The sequence below is a fragment of the Ochotona curzoniae genome, unplaced genomic scaffold (genome assembly GCF_017591425.1).
Source record: "Ochotona curzoniae isolate NIBS_2020 unplaced genomic scaffold, NIBS_Ocur_1.0 contig_2754, whole genome shotgun sequence".
NCBI classification, from domain to species: Eukaryota; Metazoa; Chordata; class Mammalia; order Lagomorpha; family Ochotonidae; genus Ochotona; species Ochotona curzoniae.
Window position 1 is genome coordinate 19,894,880 of NW_024465582.1, and position 12,368 is coordinate 19,907,247.

Sequence of the window (12,368 nt, forward strand, 5' to 3'; positions counted from 1 at the left end):
CAAACATCAAAGTGCGTATTGCTTTTGTCTGTGATTTTAGGCAAGTTACCATTCTGCTAAACCTCATCCTCAAATGACGATTGTAATACCCAGACTGTCATAAAGTTTATGTGAGATCATTCCTGCAGAGCTCCGGCCCCGTTAGGCACATTCAATAAATGTGAGGTGTTACGCAGCGTGCATGCCAGTGGCAATGGTGATTTGACCTGGTACGCCTCCTACGTCCTCTCCGAGCATTACATTTTGACCATTTTCTTGAAGTCAGGGGCCAAGTCTGAGCTCTTCAGAACCATACACTCCCCAGAGGGTAAGATCAAGTGAAAGTACAGTAAACTTTTGTGTTTGATTAAAGACTGACCAAGTTCGGGGAATGTGACTGTTAATTTTGAACCAAAGCAAGTCATACAAGAAAATTAAATGAGATTATAACTGCCGCAGCAAGTAAAAGTACAACAAGGCAAAGAATGCTGAACAGTTTAAAGTCTCCATGAGCACATGTCCCCAAGTCTTCTGTTAACTGAACATCTTATTCCCTTCAACTGCGATCATTTTAAACAAAAGCCATAAGGGAATTAAATCTGACTCTGCAATTATATAGGATAAATTAACTGAGAATTTTCAAACTTCAGGGAAGTTTTGACACATTTCACTAAGCTGAAATGAGAGAAAATTAAAGTATTGGAGTTGTGCTGATAACCAGTGCTAATACGGAGGGTGAAAAAGCTAGCATTCCAAAGGGGTCTGTTTTTCGGCTATTTTCCTTCCACGGGGCACGTGAAATGGAAAAATAGCACTGGCGACTTTGTCTACAGTCATATGACTCATTCCTCTTGGCTAGCCTCAACCTGCTGCTAACGGCTGTGGAAGACACACACTTGAAGCTTCCTGTGTGTCTGAGTCTGATGAAAAAAATTGCCCCATTACTGTGTGGTCAGAACTCACTGGCCTGAAGTCTTGATCCTATAATCTCCAATAATATGGGAGGAGCTTCCATTTGAACAAATCACAGATTTGTACAGATTTCCCTTTAGTCCCATGAGGGCCATTTCAGTGTGTAAATACTTGCTTCTTTTTTAAAAAAATGAACTCTGAACTAGCAAAAATAGCTCCGCCTTTCTTCAAAGGGAAGTTTGTAGCAAGTATATTCTGAAAGCTTTGCTTAGTAGAATCTCATGGGGCTTAATTTCCATACTCTTAAAAACTGAGAGAATTGAATGCAAAGCTTTTAAAGAAAAGATCTCATCCCAGATAAAGAGAAGCTAATTTTGTATGCTATGAGGGTGCTTAAGTGTGCATGAATCATATGATAGCAGACACTGTCAATATAAAGTCATGATATTCTGCTTGGGTTTTCATCTTAATTCTAATATATAATGCATTGGCATCTCTCACTATTGAAAAATAGGACATCTTGCCCTCACAGTTTGTGATGTACCCTCCAGGCTGGTTAGTAAGGGCACTGGAAGACTTCTTTTTCATGTGTTGACCCATTGGCTTGAGTTAGTTAAATATGAGGTCATTTCAGCAAATTGCAATAATGCATGCATCCTTCATCTTATGTAATAGTCTTCTATTATATAACCATATTCCCTCGGACAATTTTCCTCTGCTAGGCTTGAGCCACATAAATCTGCAAGTCTAAGTATTGTTTTAAAATGCTGATCACCTGTGAGCTGGTGTTGTGGGGTAACAGGCCAAGCTATCACCTGCAATACCTGCATCTGATCTGCACACCTGTTCATGTCCCAGATGCTCCACTTCAGATCCATCTTCCTGTAACAGCCTGGGAAAAATGCTGGAAGATGACCTAAGATCCTGGGCCCCTGTCACCCAGGTCGGAGTCTTGGAAGAAGCTCCTGGCATCACCATGCCTTAGCAATGGCTATTATATCCATTATGGGAGTAAGCCAGTAGATGGAACATCTCTCTCTACAACTCCAATTTTCAAAATAAATAAACTTTTTTTTTAAAGTTACAAATCATTTTGCAATCTGCCTGTTCTATGAACTATTTTGTAAAACTCGCAGTGCTTCATCTTCATTAACTAAAATCTAACGTGTGCGCAACGAAAGATTAAAGTTGAATAAATCAATTAATGAACAAGAGGGCCACAGAAGTCAAAACTCCTAGGATAAAAATTAAAATTATGCCAAGGTTCTCAGGAAACATAAAGGAAGAAAACACACTACAGTGATTCTTCCTACTCCCCTAAGTCTGATCATGTTACTTTTGCCCTTAAGAGTTCCCCCACAGACACAACCTTTGAAATCCAAATCATACCTTTCTTAACTAGCCTAAAAAAGCAACATGCCCTCCAGGTCCTCTACCTGCCATGGTTCCTTTATATTCTAAACTCTGTGTGCTTCTTAACTTTCACATGGGGAGCTTGTGCAACCTCTGAACCAACTGTCATCAGTGAAATGAAAAGAAGCCAGATTCTGTAAGGAGGGTGTTGAGTCACATCTTAGCTCTGACTGTGGGTTTCCTATAACACAGTAGTTAAAGAGAGCTTAAGGAATGCCAAGCTATAAGGTCAGATCCGTACCAGGGCCTGTGCTGTTTCAATATTAACGGATAATGTCCAAGCATTCATTTCACAAGAAAACACTTAAGACTGGGTAACTTGTATACAGAAGTCTAGCCCTCAGAGTACTGCAGGCTGAAAGTCTAAGATCAAGACATTAGCATTTTGGTATGTTAAACCCAATTTGACCCAAGCTGCCTCCACTTTGAATTTTTACATAACAACCTAAAACCTAACTTAGAATGTCAACAAACTGCAACCTAACAAGAATGGATTCTTGTACGAACAAGTGACTCTCAGCCAATCACAGGCTGGCAACAGATTTGCCCGTGTCTGTGTAAGGCAAAGGCCTCGACATGGCAAGCACAAATGAGGCACCTGTGGAACTGAGCTGATCACATGTCTGCATGACACTCCTTTCCCAGTCTGTTAATACTGTCTGCCCACATTGCTGAATTTCCAGTGGTTCCAAGTGCTGTCTGATTCACAGATTGTCTTCATTCAAAAACGCTGCTGACTGCTTAGTAAATAGTAGGTGAAGATCCTCATGAATTACACTTTCCTGGTGTCCTTGCTTGGAAGAAAGGACAAACAGTTCCCTCTCACCTCTCTTGCGGGTCACTAATCTGCATGCGGTCCCACCCTTACGGGCCCACCCCTGAGCAGTAGCCATGAAGCTTTAACATAAATTCAGGGAAGATACCTGACTATAGCAAATCTTTGAAAGGTTTGTATTTTATTTAGTTGAAAGGCAGAGTTACAGAGAGAGAAAGACAGAGAGAAAGAGAAATCTTCCATCTGTAGGTTTACTCACTAAATGGCAGTGATGGCCAAGGCTGGTCCAGGCTGGGCTTGTAGGGTCCAAGCACTTGGGCCATCCATCCTCTCTCTGTCACTTCTCTAAGGCTATTAGTAAAGAGCTGGATTGATAGTGGAGCAGCCAGGCCTCGAACTGACACCCATATGGGACGCCAGCTTCATAAGCAAAGGATGTTTTATGCCACAATGCCAGCTATCTTATATTTTTATAAGAAAAACATCAGGCAGGAATGAAACCCTAGACTGTATGGTTTTAAAGACTGCTTTTACCTTTTCAATCCTTTCTTTCTAAGAAACCACTGGATCTGACCCCAACTCGCCATTTTCACTAATTCTTGACTAGTTCAGAATTCCTTTGATCTGGGCTCTTGATTATTGCACTTCCTTCCTGTGCAGATGTCCTTTACCTTTCAAATTTAATCAGTCTTCTAATTGTCATCTCAAATCCAGATCTGGTCTTCTAAAATCAAATAAAATATTTCAAGAAAATTTCATAAACTGTAAGTTAAAATTCAACGTCGGGTGATAACCAAGGTTTTAAAACTAAAGTGAACATAATAACCTTAAGGGTTGTCTGGGATATTTCTAGAGTCCACAAACAGATATTGAAATTAAATTGTTGAGCCCAGCATAATGGCTCAGTGCATGTAAGGCAAGGATTTTAGCCACTGAATGCATTTTGAAAATATCTCTGATTTTAACGTGTTAGAAGTTATAACGATTTTTTTAGTTTTGATTGTGGACTTAAGAATGAAATAGTCAGCCTGAATGCCCTGTCTGTCACAAACTATAAGACGTACAGCAGCCAGCTCCCAATGACATGACCTTCCCCCAAACCTGTACCCTGAGGAAGGACAGTAAGGAGTGAGCTGCATGTCTTGTGGCCATTTGAGGAAGAGCGACTCCTGATCCCACCATTTGCCTCCCCAGGGATTGAACTGTCCCTCCTGCGTCAGTCAAGGATCAACTTCTTCAGTTTTCAAAGAGATGTTCTTTGATTTCAAACCCAGTTGAATGCAGGCACTCACACTGTTGGGAAAGTATAAAACCTACAGCCAAAGGCACTGTTGTGGGATAGTCTTCTTAAGTAACTGGCTGCTTGCTTCAGTTTAAAACTTCAGCTGGATCAGCAGAATACATTTCATTTTGGTTTTCCAGCCAGTCTGTTTGAATCAATAGGTGGCAAACCTTAGAATAAATAATCCCCATGTTCAACTATAAAATATGCCACTGAAGACAATAGCAGTTCTGTCCTTATGTTTTTATCAATTAGACCTTTTCATACTGACTTGCTTAAATCTTACGAAAACACAATACTTGGCTAGCCTCCTTACAAACATATAGTACCTAGCATTATTTCCCGTCACATCATGCTCATTGTACAACAAAAGCGTCCAAAGCCTTGGGACCCTGCACCTGCGTGGGAAACCTGGAAGAAACTCCTGGCTCCTGGCTTCGGATCGGCTCAACTCTGGCCATTGCAGTCACTTGGGAGTGAATCAGCGGATGAAAGATCTTCCTTTCTCTCTCTCTTCCTCTCTATAAACCTGACTTTCCAATAAAAAATAATCAAACAAACAAACAAATAAGATTATGTGAACAGGAAATGATTGGTACAGTCAGTGGCTGTTTGGATAGCAATTGACTGTTGAAACAAACATCTCCTGATTCCTTCCTTTCACAACTGTGGTCGTCTTTAACTGAAACATATACCGAGAGTCTAGGGAAAATTGCCATGTGAATCAAGTTTCCAAACATTGTGCAGCCAGCATTAAGGACAAAGATCAGTAAACCACCTATGATAAATGTTTGCATTTTTTTTTAAAAAAAAAGATTTATTTATTTTTATTGGAAATGCAGATCAAATTTACAGAGAGGAGAGACTGAAAGATCTTCCATCCACTGGTTCATTCCCCAAATGACCACAATGGCCGGAGCTGAGCGGATCTGAAATCAGGAGCTTCTTGGGGGTGTCCCATGTGGGTACAAGGCCTTGAGCCATGCCCTACTGCTTTCCCAGCCACAAGCAGGGAGCTGGAAGGGAAGTAGAGTAGCCAGGAAATAAACCGGTGCCCATATGAATCCCAGCACATGTAAGGCAAGGATTTTAGCCACTAGGCTACTGCACAGGGCCCTCAACAACTCTTTCTTTCTTGGTGTTTTTTTTTTTTTGATAAATTTTATTTTTTATAATAATTACATGGTGGACCAGGGTGGAAAGGATTGAGGTTTAGGGAAAATTGGGTGTACTTGTCGCTTCCAAATTTGCTATTACTTCATGTTGTTCCTGGCTGAAGGGGAAAGACAAAGGGAGGAACCATTCATGACTTTCCACATGTCCCAGTACCCAGGGATGAGGAACCTCCACCTCATATCAACCCAGAGTCCCAATGTACCTGTTCCGAGGGGTCTGTCCAAGTGGCATGGATAGTTCTGAAATGCTGCCGATTTCATTGATCCAAGCACGATGTCACCCTCCCAATGTCCGTTGGCTCCATTCACTGAGATTTTTTTGCTGTCATTTGTTTGGGGTGGTTGTCCAGTTAGTTCTGTTCTTCTGCTATAGCACCAAATGTGCTGCCATATCCTGCTTTTACAACAGGGTCTGTGCCCACTGCTCTACCTTTTTCATTAAGTAGGGCATGTTGTTGCAGGCAAATCCAAGGACTCAGGCCAGGCATCCTAAGCATCACCGGATCCCCCACCCCTGGGGCTAATGGACCCCACCCCCACCTAGTAGATGGGCCCTGGGACCCAGGCCAGGCAACACAAGCCCCGCCTTATCTCCACCCCTGGGGCTCATAAACCTGACATCCACTTCACAGGCAGGCCCCAGGACCCAGGCTAGGTGACTGAGTCCCACCAGATCCCCCAACCCTGGGGCTCACGAACCCAACACCCACCCAAAAGGAGGCAGGCCCCAGGATCTGGGCCAGGCGACCCAAGCCCCACTGGTTCTCCTGTCCCTGGGGCTCGGGAACCTAGCCCCCACCATGCAGGTAGACCCCAGGACCTGAGCCAAGCTACCCAAGCCCTGTCAGATCCCCTATCCCTAGGACTCTTGAACCCAGTCCCACTGGGTCCATTCCAGCATGAACTTGCTTCACCTTAACATCCGCAATCTTATTGCACAGCCTGGCCTAGTTTAGTCTGCCCTTTGTTCCAGCTCCTGCCATTGGGTGCTGCAGCCTTTCCCAGGCCAGTCTGTTCGCTGTCCCTGTCCTAATGCGAACTGGCTGGTTTTGCAGCCTGATCTGGCTCCTCCTGCCCCATGTTGGTTCTCAGCTCTGACAGTGGGTGTTATGTGTTCGTCCATACTGGTCTGTCCCCAGACCTGGTCCACATGTATGCCAGGGGGTACTGTAACCTGGTGTTGTCTGGGCTGCTCCTTGCCTTGCTTCTTGTGCTCACCTGCAGGGACTATGTCCCAGTGAAGGAGTTTCCCAAGCTACTCCATCGAGTCTCCTCCCAGTGGCAGTTCTTGTGCACACCAGAGGATTGTTGGCCCAGACTGACTTTGTACATTTCCTGCCCTGGCAAAAACAATGGCCTTGCTCAGCCAGCCACACCCATTCTGGTCCTTGTTGTTGATTGTGGCGGCCCAGTGATACCTGGTCCATTACAGACACAGCTTTCACATAGCTCAGCAGGAGTCAAGACCTAGCCTGGCTAACCTGGTTCTAGTCTATACCCAACCTGGTTCTCACAAGTACCAGTGGGGGCTGGAGTCTAGCTCAATCTGACGCTCCACAGTCCCAGTGCACACCTACACTGGTGCAGGCTGTAGCCATGTCCAGCCAAGCCTGCTGCCCCCAATCCTACTCATCCTCACCAGTGAGAGAGCCCCAACCCAGCTGGGGCTCCCCCTAAGCTCCCCAGCAAGGCCTGACCCCATTTGCAGTTCTTGGGCAAGCCAGTAGAGATTGCAGTTCCACAGGGGTGAGCCCACATTTCCCCCACAGATTCTGCTATCAGACTCACTTCTCTCACTCTTGTTTTCCCCTCCAAACCAATTTGCTGTCAGCCCCCTACTTACATAACATGCTGTGGACTTGTCTATGGAAGTCCCTCAGCTGTAATTCCTAACCTGGGCATAAAAACCACAGGTCATCTCTCATTACCATGTATGAGATCCCATCACTCTTCAAAGCATGAGAGTGGGCCGCTGAGTGGCCCAGGGGACTTTGCCCAGCATCTTTGGCGCCCATGCCACCCCGGCCCTTTGTTGGGGAGCCACCCGGCCTGGCTACAGGCACCTGTGCAGGTCAAAAAAATAGTAACTTCCAGAAGCTCACTGAGCTTTCCTTCCTCCCAGGAAGCCAGTGTGCTCAGCTGTATGTACCCAAGCTGGTTTGAAAAGCCTCCAAACAGCGGGTCCTGAAGGCCTGCTGTGAGCGCCCCTTCCCCAAGGCAGCCACATGGCCCCACGACAACTCTTAAGAAACCATTTTTCTTTGCTCTGTGCTCTCTGGACTCCTTGCCATCTAGAATATGAGTAATTTGTTACTGTGTTGTTTTTCTTTTTTGTAGCCATGCTGTCCTGAGCATACAGACAGCCAAGACTCAACAAACATCTCGTGTGTTGACCTGATTGCAACTGCCTTTCCTCTGTGCCAAAACATGCCAGGAACTTTGAGGCACATCTCTCAGCTCAAGTCTTCAGATTGAAAACTTTCTAAGCATGAAGGACATGAAGAAAATAGTCATATAATGGACTAGACATTGTTTTTTGTTTGTGTGTTTTTATCACCCAAGTGTATTAGTCAGGTTTTTATTACTATACCTAAAATACCTGAAAGGAGCTTTTTAGGAAAGAGTTTGTTTGGGCTTTCATTTTTGGAAGATCATAGTTCAGGAGTGGGTGGTTCCACTAGTCTGGTGTTTGGCTGAGGCTGGTAATGGCAGAGCCTGCATAGAAGAGTTATTGCCTGCCTACATAAGAAATCAAGAAGCTAAGCTGAACTTGACTTAAAGAACCAATTGTCATCAGAGAACTGCTTTCTAACACAAATCCCCAAGGACCTAACGACTTTCTACTGGACTCTACCATCCGGGACCATAATTCAGTCAGGTTTCTGCCATCAATCCATGAACCATTAATATAAGACTTTCAACACTGGCATGAATTTGGGGAGCCTGGTCAACAGAAAACATTGTACCATTTGCTCCCCTAAAACTCACATTATTCTCACAGATATAATAATCATCCCATCCCCTAACGCTTCACCATCACAATTCAGCTCAGTATTGATTTCAAATGCCATAGTTCAAACTCTCATCTGAAACTCCAAGCAAAATTTCTTAGCTGTGAACCTGTACAATCTAAAACAAGATGCATATTTCCAGGGCCGCACATAGTTACAGATTTCTGTTTGGAACAGCAGAGACAGGAAAGCAAAGAAGATTGCAGGCCAAAGCAAAGTTAAAAAATCAGAACAACTGCTAAGAAGAAACCCCACATTGCCTCTTGGCTTTGCCCTAATGTGGGCTCCTTCCTGTGGCTCTGCCCCGGGACAGGTCTTTGCCTGGGCCCCCAGCTTGCCCGAAACACTCTTTGAAGTGTAGGTGGAGCCCTCCAGGCCCCCGTGGCTGCTCTCTGAAGCTGCACCTTGCTGTCTGTGGCTTGCCTCTCCTCACTGGGCAGACGGCCCACAGCTTTCATCAGTGTCTCACATGATGGACACCCCGCCCTGTCTGGGGTCTCTTCTGCACCTCCACTTTCACAGCTTCACTTCATGCCGCCGCATGCAGGGGTTTCAACCCTGGGAGGCCTCCAAAGCTTTCCTTTGACATCTTTGGCGGGGCGGGGACAGCCCTAACAACCCCTACAACTAACTCCTATATATTGCTCAACACAAAACCAGCATCACAGGGATGATGCCACCCTGCTATGTACCAGCAGGGGGCACTCTGCAAGCCAGAGTTCAGACCTGGCTTTGGTGTTTCAGGAAGCAACTGGCTCTTCTAGCCCTCTGAGCCCATGCTGGAAGGGCTGGTCTGAAAAGTTCTCAACATCTTTCTCCCATTGTCTTTCCCAGGAACACATATCTCTTTTATTTAGGTCTCTTTCTGAAGCTGTTTCTCCACCTAGCTTGCCTGCCTTTTCCTTTCTGATCTAGAGTGAGTTTTCCAAATGTTTCTGCTGTGCTCCTTGTTGCTCCTGATTCTCATTGCAAAGTTGCTGACAGCTGCCAATAACACTCATCCTGTCTTAAAATCTTCAGCAAAGCAATGAGCCCACCATCTTTCCCAGCAGCCTAAAAGGTCTGAAAAAAATTTTTTTAAATGGTACTTTGGCACACTTGTGACTGTTCAAATAATTGTTAATAGAATCGCATTTCTGAGACCCCTGTCAGTACTGTCTGCATTTCTGTCTGTATTCTGACCTTCTACACTCTCAGGAAAATCACTCAGAATGTTCTGCTCATAGAATTCTGGCCTTCTTGGTTCCTACTCCTCCCAACTTTTCCAATTTTTTCCCCATATCCTGATTCCAAAGGCTCTTGCACATTCTCAGGTATAGGTAACAATAACAACTGCATGTCTGTTGGGCAGCTTTTCTTTACCTTAACTCAAATATCTGCAAGTTCTTTCCAGCAAGAAAAGTGTTTGTTTCATCTACAGCTTCTGTGTTCACTTGGTTCAGGATCTGAAGGCCATACCGGCCTGGCATCTGGTAGAATCAGCAATGTGGGAGCAGGAACAGGAATAAACACAAGGTGATCGGGGAAGGTAGAAGAAGCGACAGTGAGCTCAACCCTCTCCCAAGGACTTCCTACAGAGGCATGTCCAATGCCCTAAAGACCTCCTACCAGGCCCACCTTTCACAGACCCCAATCTCTGCCCTTATCCCAGTAACCATTAACACAAAAGTTTAAGCAACTGCATGATTTTGGAAAGCCAAGTAGATAGGACCTAATCAACCCATAATTCCCATCTGTTTCCTTATTACTTGTGAATCTTTAATTAGCCTAAGTCTTTTTCACCATGAGATAACTTAAACCAAGTATGACTTTTGGTATCTCCATCCCATAGGGGTTGCCAAGGCAACTATTAATGATCATAATAGCCCATTTTGGAAAAGGTTGCCAGGAGATTGTGACACTGTTTATTTATTTCCATATCATATTCCACATTTATTATTTTAGCTGCTTAGTAGAATACAAGTCAAGGTCACTTATAAATACCCAACCACAGGGCGACAATTCATTCCATTATAAAAATCATCTTGAAAGACTAACATACTTCCATTAAAAGTAAAACCCATTTTTACATGTAGAAATGCTTCAGGTAAGGGTAAAAGGCAGAATTAAAATTGTATTGTGTATTAGGGTAGGCATTTGCCATAACAGATTAGCTGCCTGCATCTCATAGCAGAGTGCCATGTATAAGAGGCTCCTTCCAATCCAGCTTTCTGCTAATGCGCTCTTGGGAGTACTCAAGTGCTGGGTTCCTGAAATCTGATGAGAAGGTGCCTGACTTTGATGTGGGCCAGCCCTAGCATTTTGGGAATGAAACAATGGATGGAAGCTCTCTCTTTTACAAATAAAGTGAAGATCAATAAATATAAATTTTAGATCAGGAAAGGACCATACTTTCAACATTTTATGATACAGCAATCAAAACCATGCTTTATATATTTTCCCACAAGAACTGAGAATCATCCTCTGAAAGTGAGGGACAAAACCAAGATGATAATGGTAGGACTTTGGGTAATTCAGCACATTGTAAGCTACTCAACTTTTCTTTAAGTTTTACAGTCACCACAAATAAAGTTTTATTGTAAATATAAGCTTTAGAACTTACAGAAATAGTTGCACTCCCATGATTTTTGTAGCATTGTTACAATGGCTGAGGTATGAGAATGACCTAAATGTCCATGCATGGATGACTGGATAAAGACAGTCTGGTAATTGTGTTCAATAGAATGCTGTTCAGTGCTTAAAATGATTGAAATCTTGTCACATTGATACGGATGAACCTTAAACATACTGTATTGTGAAATAAACCCATCACAGAAGGACCAGTACTTCATGACCCTGCTTATCTGTGGCATCTGAAACACAGCAGAGTGGGGTGGCCAGGGGCTGTGTGGAGGAGTCAGTTGGGAGCTGCTTTTCAACAGCAGCCCAAGATGATGTTCCAGGACCTGCTGTGTAACACTTACACAGTGCACCTACAGCTCCACCTGCAAGCACATGTCAGGCTAAGTGCGCTGACCACAATGACATACAGCATTTGTTCAGCAGTTTTTGCCTTCTCTAGTCTCAACCTGGGAACCCAGGCAGGAGTCTTAGGAGACCAGGTGCTGCATTTCACATCTCATAGTCCTATTTCCTTTAGCTGGCACAGTGGAAAGGAGCAGCTGGAGAGACTTCCAATTCACACCTCCCTGTTAAAGCATGAGGATGGCAGCTCCAGGGAAACAAAGCCCTTAAGCCAGGAAGTAAGATATCTCCTCATTGAACAAATCCACAGTGGACAGTTGTTGGTAGTTTTGAACTGAAATCTCGCTACCTTCTTCCCATAGCTACATCTTTGGATTTCCTCTCAACGTTTGGGGATATCTAACACAAGCACCCCTGAGGGGCAGCAGTCAGCTTACTGGTTACATCACCAGCTGAAAAGACTGTATTCCATATTAGAGAGCCTGGATTTGATTCCCATGTCCAGTTTTTTACTTCAGCTTCCAACTAATATGCATGATAGCAGGCAGCAGGGATGGCTTAAAGTAATTGGGTTTCTGCCACACCCAGGAGAGACCTGGCTGGAGTTTCTGGCTTTCATTTTTGGCCTTGGCCCAGCTCTTGTCTCACCAGAGGTGGGAATAAAACAACAGAAGACTGCTCTCTCCCTGTATCTCTCAAATAAATATTTGAAAAAAATTACACACCTGAATATTAAAGTAATAAAACTGTCTAAACTAATAGCTGGTCCTAGAACCTAACCACTAGAAAAATGATGAAGAGTTAGCCACCAGAGCACAACTGGGAGAACAGGTAGTGTTATAGTGTGCACTCCCGCA